General features: G+C 33.6%; 1 protein-coding gene and 2 long non-coding RNA genes across 3 annotated transcripts in view; 2 read left to right on the top strand and 1 right to left on the bottom strand.

Annotated features, from left to right (window-relative positions):
- The window catches only part of mib1 (E3 ubiquitin-protein ligase mind bomb 1), a 350,938-nt gene that overhangs the window by 53,879 nt on the left and 277,524 nt on the right, over window positions 1–19,535 (bottom strand). The gene's annotated exons all lie outside the window — the stretch shown is intronic.
- Window positions 4,364–5,080, top strand: LOC145734102 (uncharacterized). The gene is made up of 2 exons (XR_014179342.1): window positions 4,364–4,655; window positions 4,710–5,080. It is a non-coding gene; the product is annotated as an uncharacterized LOC145734102 (long non-coding RNA).
- LOC145734290 (uncharacterized) lies at window positions 11,538–12,310 on the top strand. Its single transcript, XR_014179403.1, has 3 exons — window positions 11,538–11,679; window positions 11,736–11,836; window positions 11,927–12,310. It is a non-coding gene; the product is annotated as an uncharacterized LOC145734290 (long non-coding RNA).

Genomic DNA, 19,535 nt, shown 5'->3' with positions numbered 1-19,535 from the left:
AATTTTTGGAACACCGCATTTTATAGATTTATGGATAGAATTTTGACAGTTGTGAAGTTGCTAACCTACTTCAGCCTTTTGTAAATGTGACAAAAATGTCTAAATCTATTCCATCAAACTATGAAAAATTCTCTTTTAAATAATTAAGAGTATAAAATAAATTAATTACATTTTATAGCGTCATGGAAGGACATTGACAGTTGTGACGTACTAAACTTATTTCTGTCTGTTGTAGTTCTGGCAACACTGTGAAAATCAAGCTATTTCTAAAACTATGTAAAACCTTCATGTTAAAAAAGTATAAATGAAATAAATTGCATTTTGTAGTTTTATGGTTAAAATTTTGACAGTTGTGACATTCCCATTGTAAATATGGCAACGATGTCAATATTCAATCCATCGAGTTATGAAAAATCTATGGAAAATCTTCTTGTAAACTACAGCATTTACACATGTAGTTTAGAAAATATCAATTTTAAAAATATAAGTTGGATTTCAGAATCTATAACTTGTTTTTCATTATCGTAAATTTGGTTTTAGAAAACGTAAGTTGTATTTCAGATTCGTCACTTGTATTTCAGAAAAGGTTACTTGTATTTTAGAATGCGTTATTTCAATTTCAGATTTTTTTGTGTTTCTATGTGGTTATTAGTTTATTGTTTTTTTATAATATCACTTTAAGCAAAAAAACCCGCTCATCGGGTGTATTAATTTATATAAAATATACAGGGTGTCCCATAATTATATGACAATCTCTCGGGGGCATGCAGGGGAGGTCAAAATAATACGATTTGTTCATATAATTTTTTTTTAAGTCACTCTTAAGGGAAATATTGAGCCCCAAAGAACTGCCTTCCAATTAACGTTTTTGGCCGTAACTTTTGAAACACTTTGTATATTGTAATCATTATTGGGTTTAATGTTTTATCGAAAGAGACCTTCTAACTAACTGGACCTAAGACACAATTTGCTTAAACTTTGACAGCTGTCATTATTTTCAGCTGCAAATGCCATTAATGGATACTCTTGACATTTTTATCGAAAAATTGTACTCTTCCTTTATTTCGATAAAATAAACGGTTTTCGAGATAAATTGATTTTTCATTGAACTGCTTAAACCACAATGTTATTAAAAATATTCGTTAAACTATTTAGTTTTTTTGCTCAACTTTAATTTTCCAAATTACAAATGACCATGTCTAAAATCCAACTGCTCTTTTCTATAATACAAATGACTAATCTGAAATATAAATTGCAATTTCGAAAATCAAAGTTATTATTCTAAAATTGAAAGTACCTTTTCTGAAATACAAGTGATATTTTTTAAATCCATCTTATGGTTTCTAAAATTCCACTGACGCTTTCTAAACTACATAAAAATGGTGTAGAAAAGTGTGTTAATTAAATTACGTCAATTTAAACTTTTTCGTATCTCTTATGGTTTCCAAGATACCAATGGTGAGGATCGAATTTGAATTACCCTGTAGACTTACAAATACAGGGTGTTCCATGAAAGACCGATCCACATAAGTAAAACTACACTGCTGGTTAAAGAAAATGCAGAAAAACTTACCACACACGTCACAGTATTTGGATTTGGACTTACCTAAAACAAAAAAATATATTTAAAATAAATTTGTTATTATCATAACATTGATAAGTTAGGATCATAAATATGTTTTCAGTTCAAAACAACAATTTGATCGATCAATCATTTTCCATAAGATTTGAATTTCCAGAGTTGCCAGCAATTTTGAAAATCAAAACTTAATATAAAAGTCAGTCTAATTTGATTTCTTTACAGTCGAATTCGAAGACTGAGAGTTTTTCAACTTTGATTAGCACATTTTAATTTCAAAAACAAAAAATATCAGGATAAAACGTAATTTTTAGAAATAAACTTAAGATTTATAAAACTAACAAATCCTTTGTAATTTAAAATAAAATGTTCGAAATGACAACTCAAACTAGATTTTTCTTGGTTTAGCATAATTCTATACGCAAAAATAATCTACAGGGTTCGCTCACATTTCCGATCCATGGAGGTATACACACATCCTTGGCTTCGTCTCCATAATTCCACAGTTCGCATCCGCAATACTTGTTTTTACGATGGAAATTGCGACAATTTTTAGAATTTAGATCGCTCGTAAAAGCGAAAAAGCATCTTTCCGAGTGACAACATTATCCGCATTCGGCTCTTTTTACTGTTGTTTAATTTTATTTATGTGTTTTACGATCTAAAAAGATCCCTTTTAAGGAATATATATGGCTCTTTTTGTTGGTGCGCTTAAAAGACATGCATGAGAAAATATTATATTACTTTCATTATTTTGTCCCTTGCACCGGGTATTTATGGCTCGTAAACTACACCTTTTTCCTCAGAATCTTACGGTGGCTACTCTGTACTTAAAGTTAAGAAGCGTGAAACTTATCTTAAAAAACAAACGAAAATTTACACAAATCAAGAAATCTCATGTGCTTGCTGCCAACTGTTTCATTAAAACAACTTTCAGCTACTGCAGATGGAAACGTCTTAAAGCTTAATTCAGTACACAATTTAAGTAAATATCCAAAATGCGTTGGTTAAATTCCCAGTCTTAACTTTAATGCTGGTAAATACGTTTAATGAGTTTCTCTATGTTCTAAGCTAGAAGTCTTATAATACTATTTAGCTGCAGGAAGTTCAGAGACAAACTTTTTTAATTGTTTCAATGGTGTCTTATCCTCGCAGAGTTGTTGATCCGAGAATGCATTTTTAACTTTAAGAATGGTCTGCTAAACTTAGCTTAAGTAGCTATAATAGCTCGTAAAATTCTATATGAGCAGTTTACTTTTATTAGGTCTGTAAACTACTTATAGTGTGTATTTAAAGTAAACTCACTGGGAGCCCAGTTGGTTAAAAACCCGAAATAGAAGCAGATCAAACTGTCCGATAGGTGGTGGAATTGGACCAATATCTCTTTTTAATTACATTGGACTTAAGGGTATTAAAGCCGTGTGTCAGATAAGCGAACGGGAAACAATAAAGTGAAACGTATAGTACATTACAATGGTTATAGCTCGTTTTCTGCTGTTTTTCTCTATCGAACTTCCCATTTATTTGACGTTTACCAGACATCACCACGTTAAAATGACAAAACAGTCAATAAAAGCAACAGTTAAAATAAAATAATAATGCACTTTTCCGCATCCACGTAATAAGCAAACACCATCTCACGTGCAATCTTCCTGCTTCCTTCCGGCATTTTATTTCCTGACTCTTTCCGGAATGCCGTTTCTTTTCTTGCAAATACACCATTGTGAATCTGAGCCATAATATAATTTCCTTTCTATACGATAATTCTTCACTCATTTTATTTTCATTAGAATGATTATTATTTAGTAAAAAGTTATTTCAAGTTTCCTATCCTTCATCGCTGTAAAAGGCATACGTAGTTGTTTTTTAAACACAAAAGTTTAGTTCATCAAATGAAAAAAAACCTCATAAATTCACAGAGGATAAAGCCAATTTCATAACAAAGTCAACTTTGTTATGAAATTGGCAAGCTTGACATATGGACGTCTATAGTGACATTTACATTACAAATAAATGCAATTTGACTTCAAAGTGCAAAGTGCGTCAAGCTGAATGGCAGATGCAAGCAAAATGACCAATTTATAGGTTAGAACGATGTTTTGTTTAATTAGGCACTCCAATGAAATGTCAAAAACAGCTGATTGAAAACACACTTTCTTATGAATTTGGCAGGCATTTTATGAAATATCAACTGAAAGTCTTCAGAAAATCGCTAAATTTAAGCTAAAACTCTACCAGTATTCATAAGAAAGTGTTTTAATGGCCGTGTTTGCCCTTTCAAAAGTTTCAATCACCTGTTTTTGACATTTCATTGGAGTGCCTAATACAATGTGAATTTTCCAAGGATTTTTGTCTTTTAAACATAAAATTTGTATTAGAATAACTAGATATTACGTATACGACGACAATCATACTTTAAATAAGGATGTATTTACATGAATCTAACCTAAAATTTTACAGATTTACCAAATGTGATTGTAAATGGTAAATAGAGAACTGTCAAATTTGAAGTGGACTTGGAAGTGATTGTCAATGTAGCTTTACTGATACTTGACAGTATTTACGTCAACTTCAGATGTCATTTAATTCAATTATGAGGTAAAACACCGCCCTCTGTACAATAAAGCCAAGAAGGTGCATGCCAAAAATACCAATATGGCCGAAATACTGGTTTGACAGTTTGCATTTGTTTGTATTGTGGAAATTGAGTTTTTCGATGATTAAATTAATTTTTAAGGTTTAAAGTCAAGACTTGCCAAAGTAACTTTTGTTTGCTATTATATATTGTTGTTTATATGTTTATTGTTCTAGTGAAAGTGTAGTTTGTGTTCATTTTATTGTGTTATCACTATTGTTATTGTTCCTTCATTGTTCTATAATTTGTTTTTGGTTTTTTAACTTAAATTCTATTGCCTCTACAATATGCTGTCCACTTGTTGTTTGCCAAATTGTAAAAGCAATTTGGTGAAAGGCCCAAAAGTGTCAAGTCTTTTACTTTCCAAAAGATCCTGCTGGAACCCAACAGTGGTGGAAAGCTTTGAGCTGGTATGATTTTACTCCAACACAATACTCAGTGGTAAGTACAATATGCTTTCTCATTCAGTAAACTTATTGCCTCTTACATACATAGGTATGTGAGTTACATTTTGAGGCCGCCTGCATTTTGAGAGCAACAAAGGTTTACTCTGAAGAAACAGGACAGCTTTTAGAAGTTCCATTGGCACATATTACATTTTAAAAGAAAGGTCTTGGTAATAATATAAAACCCATTTACCAGTTTTGCTTACCTAGCTTCAAGGATTTCCAAATTTTCTTTGATTGAGCAGTTTTCACATTAGTTTGTTGTACTTTCCAGGACAAAGGGACTTTATTGGGTATAAAAAGCCATATCTATACATATCTGGATCAGGAATGAAGCGTTCTTTGATTTTTCACTCACAACTTCTAATCAACTACACGAAAAAATTAAAAAAAACATATTTTCTACTGCATCTGCATAGGTTTGTGTACAAAACGAAAACCGCTAACGCCGCCATTAAAAGTGACATTCTAGGCTTTCTTGTACAGAGGGCGGTGGGTTAAAGCATAGTTGCCTTCTTTCTACTTTGTTTGCTAGAAGTGCTGCCTGCGCAATGGAAGTTAAAAATATATTTCAGTTATTTCAAATACTTAGTCCTGTTTTGATAAAATCAATGTCAGATTGTATATTTAACTTAGTTCTACCAAAAAAAAAAGGTGGATGAATCACTTTCGCACTTGGTTAGTCTAGGTCAGGTATTAATGGATATTTTTTCTTAAATTTGCAATAAACAATTAACACCTTATTAGCCACTACGGTTAGCACTAGGTTGTCAGAGTAAATGCTACTGAAAACCTTCTGAAAAGTGCCAGATTTCTCTACAAACGTCTAAAGCCGTCCCATAACAACTGTTTTAAATGATCAGAGCCTTCTAGGACCATTAAAAAAAAAAAAAATTATATCGATCAAATTGTAGCTTTTCAAAAATAATCCTTTTCACATAATATACTTCCGGGACGTAAAATCAAACCCCAGGATGATGCATGTACCAAATAAATTTCCTCCACTAAACAATCCAATTTCGACTGCTCTAAATAATGCATACGCAGCAACTGACGATTCTTTGTCTCTCTTTCCTGAATAATTAATTAGGGCATTACGTATAAAGTTTTACGTTTATGTGTGCTGAGGACTGGGGGAATACTTCGCAGGTTTCAGTGGCCGTTAAACGTTTTACGACTCACCTGGTGGCGCTAAGAGGTTTGGTTTGTACACTGTTTGAGCAAGGAAGTCGGAATTAAATTTTAAGTGTGTATCTGTTGTCAGAAAGCAGATTTTCGAATTAAACGCTAAAAAATGTTTTTAGCTAATGTTACGGGCTAGAATCCATTTTCTGTGGACCTTCATTTAAAAGCCATTCGGCCGAAAGTTGTACGCACGCCATGTTAATATGTTTTCATTAAAAGCTACTTTAAACTGGGCCATAAACTAAGGTCATATATCTTGCAGACAACAGCCCCGGGACTATCTAGGACCCGGAATGTTTTATATAAATGCATCAAACCTTCTGGGTAAAAGCCAGAGGAAGCTAGTTGGGAGTTGCTGAAAACTTCCCCAACCAACAGAGAAAATATTGTGGTGTCGTTGCATTATATAAAAGATTTACCAAAAAATGTCTCCGAAAACTTTCGTCCTCTTCCGATGTCTTAACTAGAACTATATTTTCTTGTCTCGAGATCCCAGAGCAAAATTGGAACTTGTAGCTCTTTTGCAGCCGCCTTAAATGGTTTGCCGTTCCCTAATCTAATAAAAAATAATGTTCGACACGATTCCGGCTTCACCTAATCCTCTTTTCTCTTGACCGAAACTGAGGCTCCAGCTAATCCTTTAAAAATTGTACCAATTTCCTTCCTCAAGATCGTTCGGTCAGGAAAATAAAGTTGCTTGCATCGATTTATCTAATGCTTTCAATGTAGTTGGTTTTCTTTTCCTGTATTGTGGAGCGTTTAAACAGGAATAATAGTAACAGTGTTTTTCCTTTTGACGCCATTCTAATGGTATCCTCAACGGTTTTTAAGGAATGTTTTGTGTGTAGGAACTCTTTTGAAGCTTACAAGCTAAATTACGTTGCAACAATTGATTACTAACTAGGAAAGTACTTCAGATACAAAGCTGGTTAATTTTAAAACAACCAACTAACCAGTCTCAAAGTTTATGTTTATTATAGTTTTGCTGTTTTAGTTAAATTTATTAATAATTATTGATTTATCACCTTCAAGCTAAAGTAGACTACAAACAACTGAAGTGAACCACTTGACCTACAGGGTGCTATACCAAAAGTGTACGGTTTTTGAGATATTTAGAATCAAAGTTTTTTTTGACCTTTTACAACAATATGTACAACTCTACTATAAATATAGTCATTTCATCAAAGTCACTGTCAAACTTGCATCTGGAAAATGATGTCGATTAGTTAGTGCTCAATGATTTACTTCAATCTTCAATCAACTTCATCTTCGTGGGTTGAATAGAATATTCATACTAACTTGACTATTTCAATTTGTAGCCTAGACAATGCACACAAAAGTAAGCAAAAATTTAAATTAGCGTATCCCGTCTTACATTATTTCAATCGGCTCATAAATTATTAAACATCCAGGGAGTGTCTGAAAAAGATTCAGAAGGAATGGCTGAACATCGGAATAATAAGAACGTCTACATAAATAAATGAATAATCGATGGAGAAGGCAGGGCAGCACGGACTTACCCTAGATATCGACTGCATTGAGCCAACATTATCTATCTCGTGGGATTACGATTTCGGAATGGCCTCGGTATCAAGTGCCGATTAAAGGATTTAACCAGATTAAAACTAGTGAGTCGGGTTTTTTTTATTAATTGCTCCGTGGCTTGCCGGGATGGTAACCAATTCTTCTCAGTTTGGCGGTTGTAGATTGTTAGTCTTGTATCGACCATGAACAAACGATCCAGTAATCCGGATAGATACTCATCGGTTTTTAACCCATTTACAAATAGATTGTTTCTAGATTCTGTTCGTCCAATATTTTTTTAACGTAGCATAAGGTTTTGGTACGAATATTTGATGATGGGAGCTACAGGAGACTCTCATTGTCATAAATACCACAATTAAAAATTATGGTGACGCGCGTTTCGCTTTAAGGTATCTTCTGCCTAAGACAAAATCGCTGGTAAAAGCCACTTGGAGTAAGAAACTAACTGTTTTAAGCACATTTTTAGAATCTTCATTAAATTTTCTATCCAATATCATAAAAAAAAACATTACAAAATTTGGTACAGTCAGGGAGAAAAGCGGTGTGAAAGTTTTAACTGCCAGAAACACAGTTTGAAAGAACAGTCAGGGACAAAATCGACTGTAAAACCCACTTAAAGTGAGAAAATTACTGTTTTAAGCACATTTTTAGAATCCTCATTAAATTTTCTATCCAATAACATAAAAAAACATTACAAAATTTGGTACAGTCAGGGAGAAAAGCGGTGTGAAAATTTTAACTGCCAGAAACGCAGTTTGAAAGAACAGTCAGGAACAAAATCGTCTATAAAACCCACTTGGAGTGAGAAAATTACTGTTTTAAGCACATTTTTAGAATCTACATTAAATTTTCTATCCAATAACATAAAAAAACATTACAAAATTTGGTACAGTCAGGGAGAAAAGCGGTGTGAAAGTTTTAACTGCCAGAAACACAGTTTGAAAGAACAGTCAGGAACAAAATTGTCTATAAAACCCACTTGGAGTGAGAAAATTACTGTTTTAAGCACATTTTTAGAATCTTCATTAAATTTTCTATCCAATAACATAAAAAAACATTACAAAATTTGGTACAGTCAGGGAGAAAAGCGGTGTGAAAGTTTTAACTGCCAGAAACTCAGTTTGAAAGAACAGTCAGGAACAAAATCGTCTATAAAACCCACTTGGAGTGAGAAAATTACTGTTTTAAGCACATTTTTAGAATCTACATTAAATTTTCTATCCAATAACATAAAAAAACATTACAAAATTTGGTATAGTCAGGGAGAAAAGCGGTGTGAAATTTTTAACTACGAGAAACACAGTTTGAAAGAACAGTCAGGGACAAAATCGCCTGTAATACCCACTTGGAGTGAGAAAATTTCTGTTTTAAGCACATTTTTGGAATCCTCATTAAATTTTCTATCCAATAACATAAAAAAACATTACAAAATTTGGTACAGTCAGGGAGAAAAGCGGTGTGAAAGTTTTAACTGCCAGAAACACAGTTTGAAAGAACAGTCAGGAACAAAATTGTCTATAAAACCCACTTGGAGTGAGAAAATTACTGTTTTAAGCACATTTTTAGAATCTTCATTAAATTTTCTATCCAATAACATAAAAAAACATTACAAAATTTGGTACAGTCAGGGAGAAAAGCGGTGTGAAAGTTTTAACTGCCAGAAACACAGTTTGAAAGAACAGTCAGGAACAAAATCGTCTATAAAACCCACTTGGAGTGAGAAAATTACTGTTTTAAGCACATTTTTAGAATCTACATTAAATTTTCTATCCAATAACATAAAAAAACATTACAAAATTTGGTATAGTCAGGGAGAAAAGCGGTGTGAAATTTTTAACTACGAGAAACACAGTTTGAAAGAACAGTCAGGGACAAAATCGCCTGTAATACCCACTTGGAGTGAGAAAATTTCTGTTTTAAGCACATTTTTGGAATCCTCATTAAATTTTCTATCCAATAACATAAAAAAACATTACAAAATTTGGTACAGTCAGGGAGAAAAGCGGTGTGAAAGTTTTAACTGCCAGAAACACAGTTTGAAAGAACAGTCAGGAACAAAATCGTCTATAAAACCCACTTGGAGTGAGAAAATTACTGTTTTAAGCACATTTTTAGAATTCTCATTAAATTTTCCATCCAATAACATAAAAAAACATTACAAAATTTGGTATAGTCAGGGAGAAAAGCGGTGTGAAATTTTTAACTACGAGAAACACAGTTTGAAAGAACAGTCAGGGACAAAATCGCCTGTAATACCCACTTGGAGTGAGAAAATTTCTGTTTTAAGCACATTTTTGGAATCCTCATTAAATTTCCTATCCAATAACATAAAAAAAAATTACAAAATTTGGTACAGTCAGGGAGAAAAGCGGTGTGAAAGTTTTAACTGCCAGAAACACAGTTTGAAAGAACAGTCAGGAACAAAATCGTCTATAAAACCCACTTGGAGTGAGAAAATTACTGTATTAAGCACATTTTTAGAATCTACATTAAATTTTCTATCCAATAACATAAAAAAACATTACAAAATTTGGTACAGTCAGGGAGAAAAGCGGTGTGAAATTTTTAACTACGAGAAACACAGTTTGAAAGAACAGTCAGGGACAAAATCGCCTGTAATACCCACTTGGAGTGAGAAAATAACTGTTTCAAGCACATTTTTGGAATCCTCATTAAATTTCCTATCCAATAACATAAAAAAAACATTACAAAATTTGGTACAGTCAGGGAGAAAAGCGGTGTGAAATTTTTAACTACGAGAAACACAGTTTGAAAGAACAGTCAGGGACAAAATCGACTGTAAAACCCACTTAAAGTGAGAAAATTACTGTTTTAAGCACATTTTTAGAATTCTCATTAAATTTTCCATCCAATAACATAAAAAAACATTACAAAATTTGGTATAGTCAGGGAGAAAAGCGGTGTGAAATTTTTAACTACGAGAAACACAGTTTGAAAGAACAGTCAGGGACAAAATCGCCTGTAATACCCACTTGGAGTGAGAAAATATCTGTTTCAAGCACATTTTTGGAATCCTCATTAAATTTCCTATCCAATAACATAAAAAAAACATTACAAAATTTGGTACAGTCAGGGAGAAAAGCGGTGTGAAAGTTTTAACTGCCAGAAACACAGTTTGAAAGAACAGTCAGGAACAAAATCGTCTATAAAACCCACTTGGAGTGAGAAAATTACTGTTTTAAGCACATTTTTGGAATCCTCATTAAATTTCCTATCCGATAACATAAAAAAAACATTACAAAATTTGGTACAGTCAGGGAGAAAAGCGGTGTGAAAGTTTGAACTGCCAGAAACACAGTTTGAAAGGACTGTCAGGGACAAAATCGCTGGTAAAACCCACTTGGAGTAAGAAAATTAGTGTTTAACGCACATTTTTAGAATCCTCATTAAATGTCCTATTCAGTAACCTAAAAAATACTGCAGAATTTTGTACCGTAAAAGAGAAAAGCGGTGTCAAACTTGGAACTGCTAGAAACACAGTTTGAAAGGACTGTCAGGGGCGAAATCGCTGGTAAAACCTACTTGGAGTAAAAAAATTAGTGTTTTACGCACACTTTTAGAATCCTCACTAAATATCCTATCCAATATCCCGAAAAAATACTGCAGAATTTGGTAGCGTCATAGATAAAAGCGGTGTCAAACTTGGAACTGCTAGAAACAACCCAAACCCACTTGGGGTGAGACAATAACAGTTTTAGGCACATTTTTAGAATCCTCATTAAATTTCCTATCGTCACCACAATTTTTAATACCGTAACATCGACTACTTTTTATTTTATTTCATTACTAAAGTCCTTTTGAGTCACTTGGTGGCCGACGCAACTGCCATATTTAAGAAAGAAAACAGAGAGAAAAAGAGTCAAGAAATAGAGCAAAAGAAAAGGAGGCCTTTCCTCCAGGGGCCTAATTCTTGAAAGCAGGGAACAAAATTCTCAAGAGACGTGTTGATAGAATGTGCCAGAAAAAGCTGACAATGGCGGGCTCCTGTCACATTCTACAGGGTTTCTCTTGCTAAATCCCTTGCCTCGTTTCAAATGAATATGCATTCAGGGTGCCTATTCTTGAAACAACGGAAGGGAGTTATCAAGAGAAAGGTATGCAGAATGTGACAGGAACCTGCCATTATCAAGTCTTCTGTCACGTTCTATCAGCACTTCTCTTGAAGAGCAGGCAGGGAAATAGTTTAGGGTGGATGCTAGTGTAGAAAAGGAAAGTATAGATTGAAGTGAGTTAACTAAACAATTTGCTATGACTACCTAATAATTTTGGTGAGTAATACTTTGTAATTAATTCGTATAGCAGTCAAAACAACTTTTTCCAATAGCACTAATGTAAAACCAACCACATATTTGTTATTTGAGAAACCTGAAACTAGTCTAATTCAATGCTTTGATACGGATCGATTGGCAATGATATGCCACAAAGGTATCAATTAACGTGTGTTTTCCCCCATGACAGAATTCACAGTGTTTCGGCTCAATGTTTGAGTATACTAAAAGTGGGATTGATTTTTAGAGGCGTATTATGCCGGCCTATCACTAGCTCCTCAACAAAAAGATGGATGGATAAAGGTCGATGCGTATTTTAATGAGAGGCAGCTACATTATGCCCGCCTCATTTATCATTTTTAATGTTTTCCACTGCCATTTGCCGGTTAATATATTATTTTACTTCTCGAGCAGAACCGATGTGATGCGAAACTGAGATTTATAGCTGGAACAACCAGAATGGTATATTCGCGAGAGTGGAAATTTTTAGGTTTTAGGAAGTTTTGTATTGCACGTCCAGTCGGATGCAGATTTATTTAGTTTCGAACTTTCTGTTATGTTCGAAGTGCATTGAGTTGTGCTGCTTGTTGGCATTTTAGTTTGTCGAACTTTCAATAAATTATTTTCTTGTGTTGTTGAATTTGTCTGCAAGGAAAACTTAATTAAATGAATTTCAGGGCAAGTAAACTACCAGTTTACTAATATTAAATAAAGTTTATTAATATTCGAATCCCTTTAAGGGACTATCGTTTTCACGAACGGTCTTACGACCCAATCACAATAATATCTCCGAAACTGACGATTAAAGGTAAAGACCTGAATGCTAAGACCATTTCAGAGAGGGACTTTATTTCGACAGCATCGCAAGCAGCTTAGTGTAGCCCTACCTTCAATAAAATAATGAAAAAAGCTCGAACTGATACGTGTCTAACATTTTGAGTATTTTGCAGTAAATAGGATTGCTCTCTCAAGGTGAAATAATTTTCAGACGGGAATCGCTATTGGTTGTCAGGATTGGTCTGCCATTCTACTTTCTATGGGCTGTTTATCCCGTTGTTATTATCGTCTACCTTTATGGTATAAACCTGAAACGATTTTGAAATACTTTATGTTCAAGGTTCGTTCGGCATGAAAAGTTAGTTATACCAATGTGGTGCCATATTGTGAATATCGATCAATTAACCAGTGTAACTCAAGTAGGATTTAAAATATACAAAGGGCTTACTTGGGTCCTTGGCATAATGGGTTTGGGTCACTGAAAGGGTCATCGATGTCGTCACGGGTAAAACGGACTTTTTGTCTACCGAACACGCTCGTTAGATTTTCAACCGTTGATCGTTAATCTTTCCGATCCTGGTAATTTGTTTTGTTTTTCGGGGGGTCCTAAAGCCTTTTCGATTCGAAATAATTATTGCCGGGTTTTAATTTTATTACTTTTTAAATTAGATGGTTCTTTTTGCACACCTCGCAATTACTTTTTCGATTAAATCACGCTGATCGTTTTATTACACAGCTTTCGAACGATTTGAAGATTCCTAGCTGGGTGCGTTTTCTTGAAATGAGGGAAAACAGTTATTAAAAGGAAAATCTGGAGAATGTGACAGGAATCCGCCAGTATCAGCTTCTTCTGTCACATTCTAACAACACTTCTCTGCAAAATTCCGTTCTGAAACAAGTTTAACTAGGTGTTACGCGGTTATTTGGAAAAATATCGAAAAAGTGTACCTACTACGAGAAAGTTGTAGGAAATTTCCATTAGGATACTTTGGCCCTAAAGGGCCTCCTCAGAGAGATATTTAGATTCCCTAAATACTGTGCCAAAGCACAAAAAACAAACAATTTGGAAAAATATTAAAAAGTAGTGTCAAATCAGAAGATTTCTAACCGTTCCTGAGTTGTCAAACTACAATCGGAAGGTTTCTCGGTATTCGTGAGGAGTCAAACTACAGCCAGATGGTTTCTAGACGTTCGTCAGTTGTCAATTCACAGTCAAAAGATTTTTAGACTTCCGTGAGTTGTCAAATTAGAATCAGAAGATTTCTACACGTTCGTGAGTTGTCAAACTACAATCAGGAAGTTTCTAGACTTCTGTGGGTTGTCAAACTACACTCAGAACAGTAAAATGGGAATTTTTACGTTGTTTTTCAATTTAATCCTTAGTGTCAAAATTACCCTCAGACACGAAAGCAGCTGTGGAAAGTACGACTGCTCCATCGTTCCTTTTACAGAAATCGAGCTGCTCTAACCTTGCTACTTTTGGAAATCCCCGTAAAATCTTCGATTTTGAAACACTCTGTACATAATAAACTTAATTTTATAAATTAGGAGTTTCTGAGATATTGAAGAAAAACTTAGCGCTCTCTAAGTAAAACTTTGACACCCCGTATCTTCGTTCTTGGTGATATTTCAAAAAAGCGTCAAACATAATTTTTTGAAGCCCTTTTTGCAGGTGAAAGGAAAGCCCCAACTTTGGAATCACCCTGTAGAGGCTGTGTTATAGGTTGTTGATCAAGTACTTAATGAGATCTGTAAATCGCTACTAAAATAAAAAAGTATGGGTTTGCTCCACCCTGTATGTTTAGTTTTCAACATATTTTAAGTAATTCGTGATTTTGTCATTCTTCGATCTAATCAAACACTTATCGTTCACTGTCATTTTATTATAAATAAAAGTCCAAGTAATTCATTATCATTAAGATTATTTTTGACGTTATTTCTTATTAAATTTATTTGACAGTTAACAGCAAAAAATATAACACAAACAACTTTTTCCTATCAGAACCCGTTGACCGTCCAGAAAGCTACTTAACGTAAACTGGGGGTTGAATTAAATTACCAGAGAGCTGAACGACCTGGCAAGTTTCGTCGAGGGTCTTTTTTAGAGTTTCGGCCTACTTTTTTTCAAGGAAGATAGATTGGAAAAAAGATTTTACGATGTTCTCTGAATATTAAAGTAAAATATTTACAACCTTCATGTTGTCTCGAGCGTTTAGTAAAATTCACCTAATTTTTGTTGAGCAGAGAAGAGACTAATTTATGAACGTAATGCATAAATGACGAGAAGATCAAAAGTAAAAGCAAAAAGTAAAACAAAACAAGACGATTTATTTGTCGGAATGGTCCTTCCATATAGTGTGACCTCCTTTTTCCGTTTTTCGTTTTATTCAGGACCTACAGATAAATTTGACAATAAAATTTATGGACCCTGCACAAAACTGCAATCTCGCGCACTTGGAAATGCACAACAGGAAATCCATTTTATTCCGAATCAACAATTCCACACGAATAGGCAAAAATATTCTCCAGCAATAACTTCCAAGATCCTGCCAAATCCAAGAAAATTGCGGGCTTAGAATGTGTTAAATGCTTATGAATTTCCGCTGTTCACGTTACGTTCATATTTACATACATTTGAAATTGAAACTCTTTTTCTATATGTTTTAAAAATGTATGATATAGCATGTTATTGAAAATACAGTACGATTTTTGAAAGTTGACCATCACGTGACTGATTACTTGTTTAAAAGATGCCAACATGACAACTGACATTTAAAATTAGTCATAAAAAGCTTGCCTTGAGTGCAAGCAAATCATAAATTGGTATACATCACAGAAATCAAAATTAAACGAACTATTTAGAAGTCTAAAAATGTTACAGTTTGCCCATAAGAATAAAGAATATTGATGATGACTGCCGAAAGACGAAACGTCGGGCGGCAAATATGAAACCGTCATTGTATAGCTAATAAAAAGTGACAATGAAAATGTGCTTTCGGTAAATAAAAACAAAATATCAAATTTTAGGAACTTTTCTCGCTTAAAACAAACAAATTTCAACTTAAATCCCTCTGAAAATGCATGCATTTACTTTACATTTCAATGTGACTGTTTCTGTCTGTATTGTCACAGTGTAAATTACACTTAACCATAAAATCAACATATTTAGGGTTTTGCATAGTCTAAGTGGAGTTTTGAATGTGCTAGGTACACAATAGGTCACAGTCATAATAAAATCCTAAACGAGTAAAAGGTCGATTTACTTTATATTTCAATGTTACTGATTCTGCCTGTATTGTCACAGTCTAAACCACACTTAATCAACATATTTACGGTTTTGCATAGTCTAAGTGGAGTTTTGAATGTGTCAGGTACAATATAATAGGTCACAGTCATAATACAATCCTAAACAAGTAAAAACTCAGTTTACTTTAAATTTCAATGTGACTGTTTCTGTCGGTATTGTCACAGTCTAAACCACACTAAACCATAAAATCAATCTATTTAGGGTTTTGCATAGTCTAAGTGGAGTTTTGAATGTGCCAGGTACAATGCAATAAGTCACAGTACTAATAAAATCCTAAGCGAGTAAAAGCTCGATTTACTTTACATTTCAATGTAACTGTTTCTGCCTGTATTATCACAGTCTAAACTACACTTAATTTAAGCGAAATGTTTATAGTAGCTGTAAAAACAACATATTTAAGGCTTTGCATAGTCTAAGTGACTGTTAACTGTCTGGATTTGCAATTTACAGGTCTCTAAGCCAAAAACGCTATTTCTCACGAGCATTGTTGTCTTCACAGCCGAATTTGCTGGTGGAAACCATCTTAAATACTGCCTGTCAATATTTGAGACACTAGCAATTAACAATTTCTCCGGAAACTGCATTTTCTGGGCGAAAAACTGGAATAAGTTGCTAGATTTTCACCAGATTTTTGGCTAAAAAACACCAAAATGAAGCGTAAACACTTCGAGACCTTACCAAAAACACTTTCTAGAACTAATCTAATCAAAGTTAATGTCAAAAGTGACAGTTTCAATTTTTTTCAGTGGCCGCATTCGTTTTCAAGCTCAATGGAGCGTTATTGACGTCACAATGACGTAATTTGACAGTTGGTTAAATTATGCTTTTGCTAAATTACGTCATCGTGACGTCAAAAACGCGCTGCTCGCTCCATGGAGCTTGAAAAAGAATGCGGCCAGTTTTTTCAATCCGTATCATGTATTTGACATTAGTAGTGTTCGGTTATTCCGGACTTAAATTTAACAATTGTCACGTGACACTCCATTATGTAGGATTAGCACAGTCATGTGATAACTGTCAGATTATCGTTTAATTAGTGAAAAGAGGAATAATTGAGTAAAGAAAAATGTCATCTTGATGTGAATAAATCGAAAAAGTAAAGAATTAAAACCTTCCACAATTTTAGCTTTACTTTTTTCCTAAAACTGTGTTAACTTACACTTGACATAAAATTCAAAGGATGTCTTTATCGACTATAAGGTCCACCCACTCTGAAACTACTTAAGCACTCCTCAATCTCGAGCTAGAGTAAAAAGAAGAAAACGGCTCTCTTTAAGCCGATTCTCTTTGGGCTTACGCGTTTTATCCCGAATTGTTATTGCATAGCCTCCGCTTGAATCCTTGTTTGAATCCTGAAACGACGGGAGTGTTTGCAGGATTCCCAAGCTCGCGACACCGACGGAATGTGCATATGGAGAATTATTCAGGAAATTCCTCGGCTGGCTTTTAACATAGCGCAAATTCTACCAGCGTACAGCCCATTTGATGTATGTGCTTCCCCCGAAAAAAAATCGGAAAGTTTACCGCACAGTTGGTCTCGGCTACAAATTTATAAACGCCTAATCCGCCTTTGGATAAAAATAAATAAAACATTAAGTGGAAGATCAATTTTACATTTTTTTTTGTTGTCCAAAATAGTGTAGTTTTGTCCAACTCTCCCCTCAATGTTTTAGTGTTATCTCATTTTTTGTTCTTGTTGTGTTATTAATTAATTGTCCGTATCATGGGATGTCGAATTAACAAAACTGTCATGGAACAAACGCACAAAGGACTAATTAAAGCTGAAATTATGCAAATCGAATTGTGTATTGGTCAAACTAGGATCCCTTAGCGTTACTTTGACAAACTAACACATATTCGTAATTTGCTTGTTTGAGCACCCATTTGCTCAAAATGGCCCGTGCAACCTTAAAACCGGTCTATATTCTCTATACGAACCTATTCAATTTCGACCGACGATAAAAACAAACTAACGGTCTCGAATAAAACTTTAAAATCTTTCAGTTTTAGTAAAACCGAAGATAAATAGTCGCTTTTATGGCGTATTCATTCCTTCAGGCCCGTTGTTTAACGATATAAATGAGCCGATGACTCCGTATCGGGAGAGTTTCGCATGATTTTACATTTTCATTCGAGATTGAAAAAGGTTTCGTTTTATTGTTTAGGGCATTTTTGTTGAATTACATTTTTTTTAGGTCAATCTGGAAACGCTTCTGAAAATAAGAACTCATTGTAGTAGAATTCTGTGAGTTTGCAGTTCGAGGATTTAATGGTTTATCCTTACTTAAGAAGAGGTTGGCAAAATAGCAATTACCAAAATTGGTGTCTTCTAAATGGTAAACTATTTAGTGTGTATCACTTTTTGGCAATAAAGTACATTTTTGACAAATGTAAAAAAATATGAAAGTTAATGTTAATCAATGAAAATATTTTTTTATGAATATTCAGAGAGAAAACTTTATCAACATTATACAGGGTGGTCCAGTTTTAAGTGTCAATAATTCACCATTCAATAGCCAATCAAAAAATAAGTTGACTTGCATTATGTCATTTTTCTGAAAAACGTTTCCTAAGGAACTTACAGTCCTTCAAATTTCAATTTAAAAAATCGTTTTATAGTGTAAAACTGAACATTCAAGACTTGTGAGAGTCCAAATTTGTACCGAATAGTCTAAAAACTTGCTATTTACTACTAGGAATCGTCTTATAATTTGTTTTCTCAAACTGCCATCCTGGTCGAGTGTCTGAAACTGGATTTCAAGAACTACAAACAGTCCGGAAATCAAGACAAAGATTGTATTGTGCATGAAACTGATTTTTTACTTCTAAAGATAATCTAAAAGTTAACTTTTAAAGCTAGAACTGACTTTACTAGGACTAAAGAGAGTCCAAAAGCCTATTTTCAGGACTTCAATTGATGTACAACTCAATTTTCTGGACTGGAACAAGTCTACAAGTAAATTAAATTTTCGAACTATTTGATACCAAAATTTTTTACTTTGATTACTGAAGAAACTTGACTTTTCTAAATAGTCTTAAACTCGATTTTCAGTCTTTAAAAGCACTAAAAACAGTCTGAATTTCTTAAAGATGTTACAATTTATTGCACCTATAATGAGTGTAGAAGTCAATTTAATACTGAATAAGCTTAAAATAACATTTTCAAGACTGTGGACAGTGTACAAATTGGCTTTTAGACCTGATAAGTCAAAAACTTTGTAAAGATAGTCTTGAAACTCGATTTGAGGTACTGAAAACCGCCTTAAAGCACTAAAAACAATCTAAATTTTTAAGAAATACTCGAATTTTTAGCACTGAGGTGTCTAGAAGTCGATTGAATAGTGACAAAGCTTGGAATGCCATTTTAAGTCTATGAAGAATGTGAAAATTGTTTTTAAGTTTGCTGTGTCAATAACTTAGCTGAAAGCAGTTTTGAAACACTAAAAATAGTCCAGAATTCTGAGAAAATTAAAAGCAAAATTAAAAGCAAGAAAAGTTAGTTTTCAAGACAATTTTCATGAATCTAATGTCAATGTCCTCTATCTAAGACTATTCTCAAAACTAAAATATTGAAATTTGTCTTAAAATTATGAAAACTTACTTCAAATGCAAATTTTAAGCTTCTGATGTTACTTTTCATTAGTTCATAGTCACTTTTTGGTGTTGAAGTCAATTTTTAAGGTTTAAATGTATGAATTTGTAGTAAAAAATTCTAGAAAAAGTAGTTTTTTATGTCTACAAGTTCAAATCATTTTTCAATATTAAAGTCGTG

Source organism: Ips typographus, linkage group LG9 (assembly GCF_016097725.1).
Source record: "Ips typographus isolate SLU linkage group LG9, UJ_Ityp_2.0, whole genome shotgun sequence".
Taxonomy (NCBI): Eukaryota; Metazoa; Arthropoda; class Insecta; order Coleoptera; family Curculionidae; genus Ips; species Ips typographus.
The sequence above is the reverse complement of the archived record's forward strand: the minus strand, read 5'-3'. Positions and strand labels throughout refer to the sequence as shown.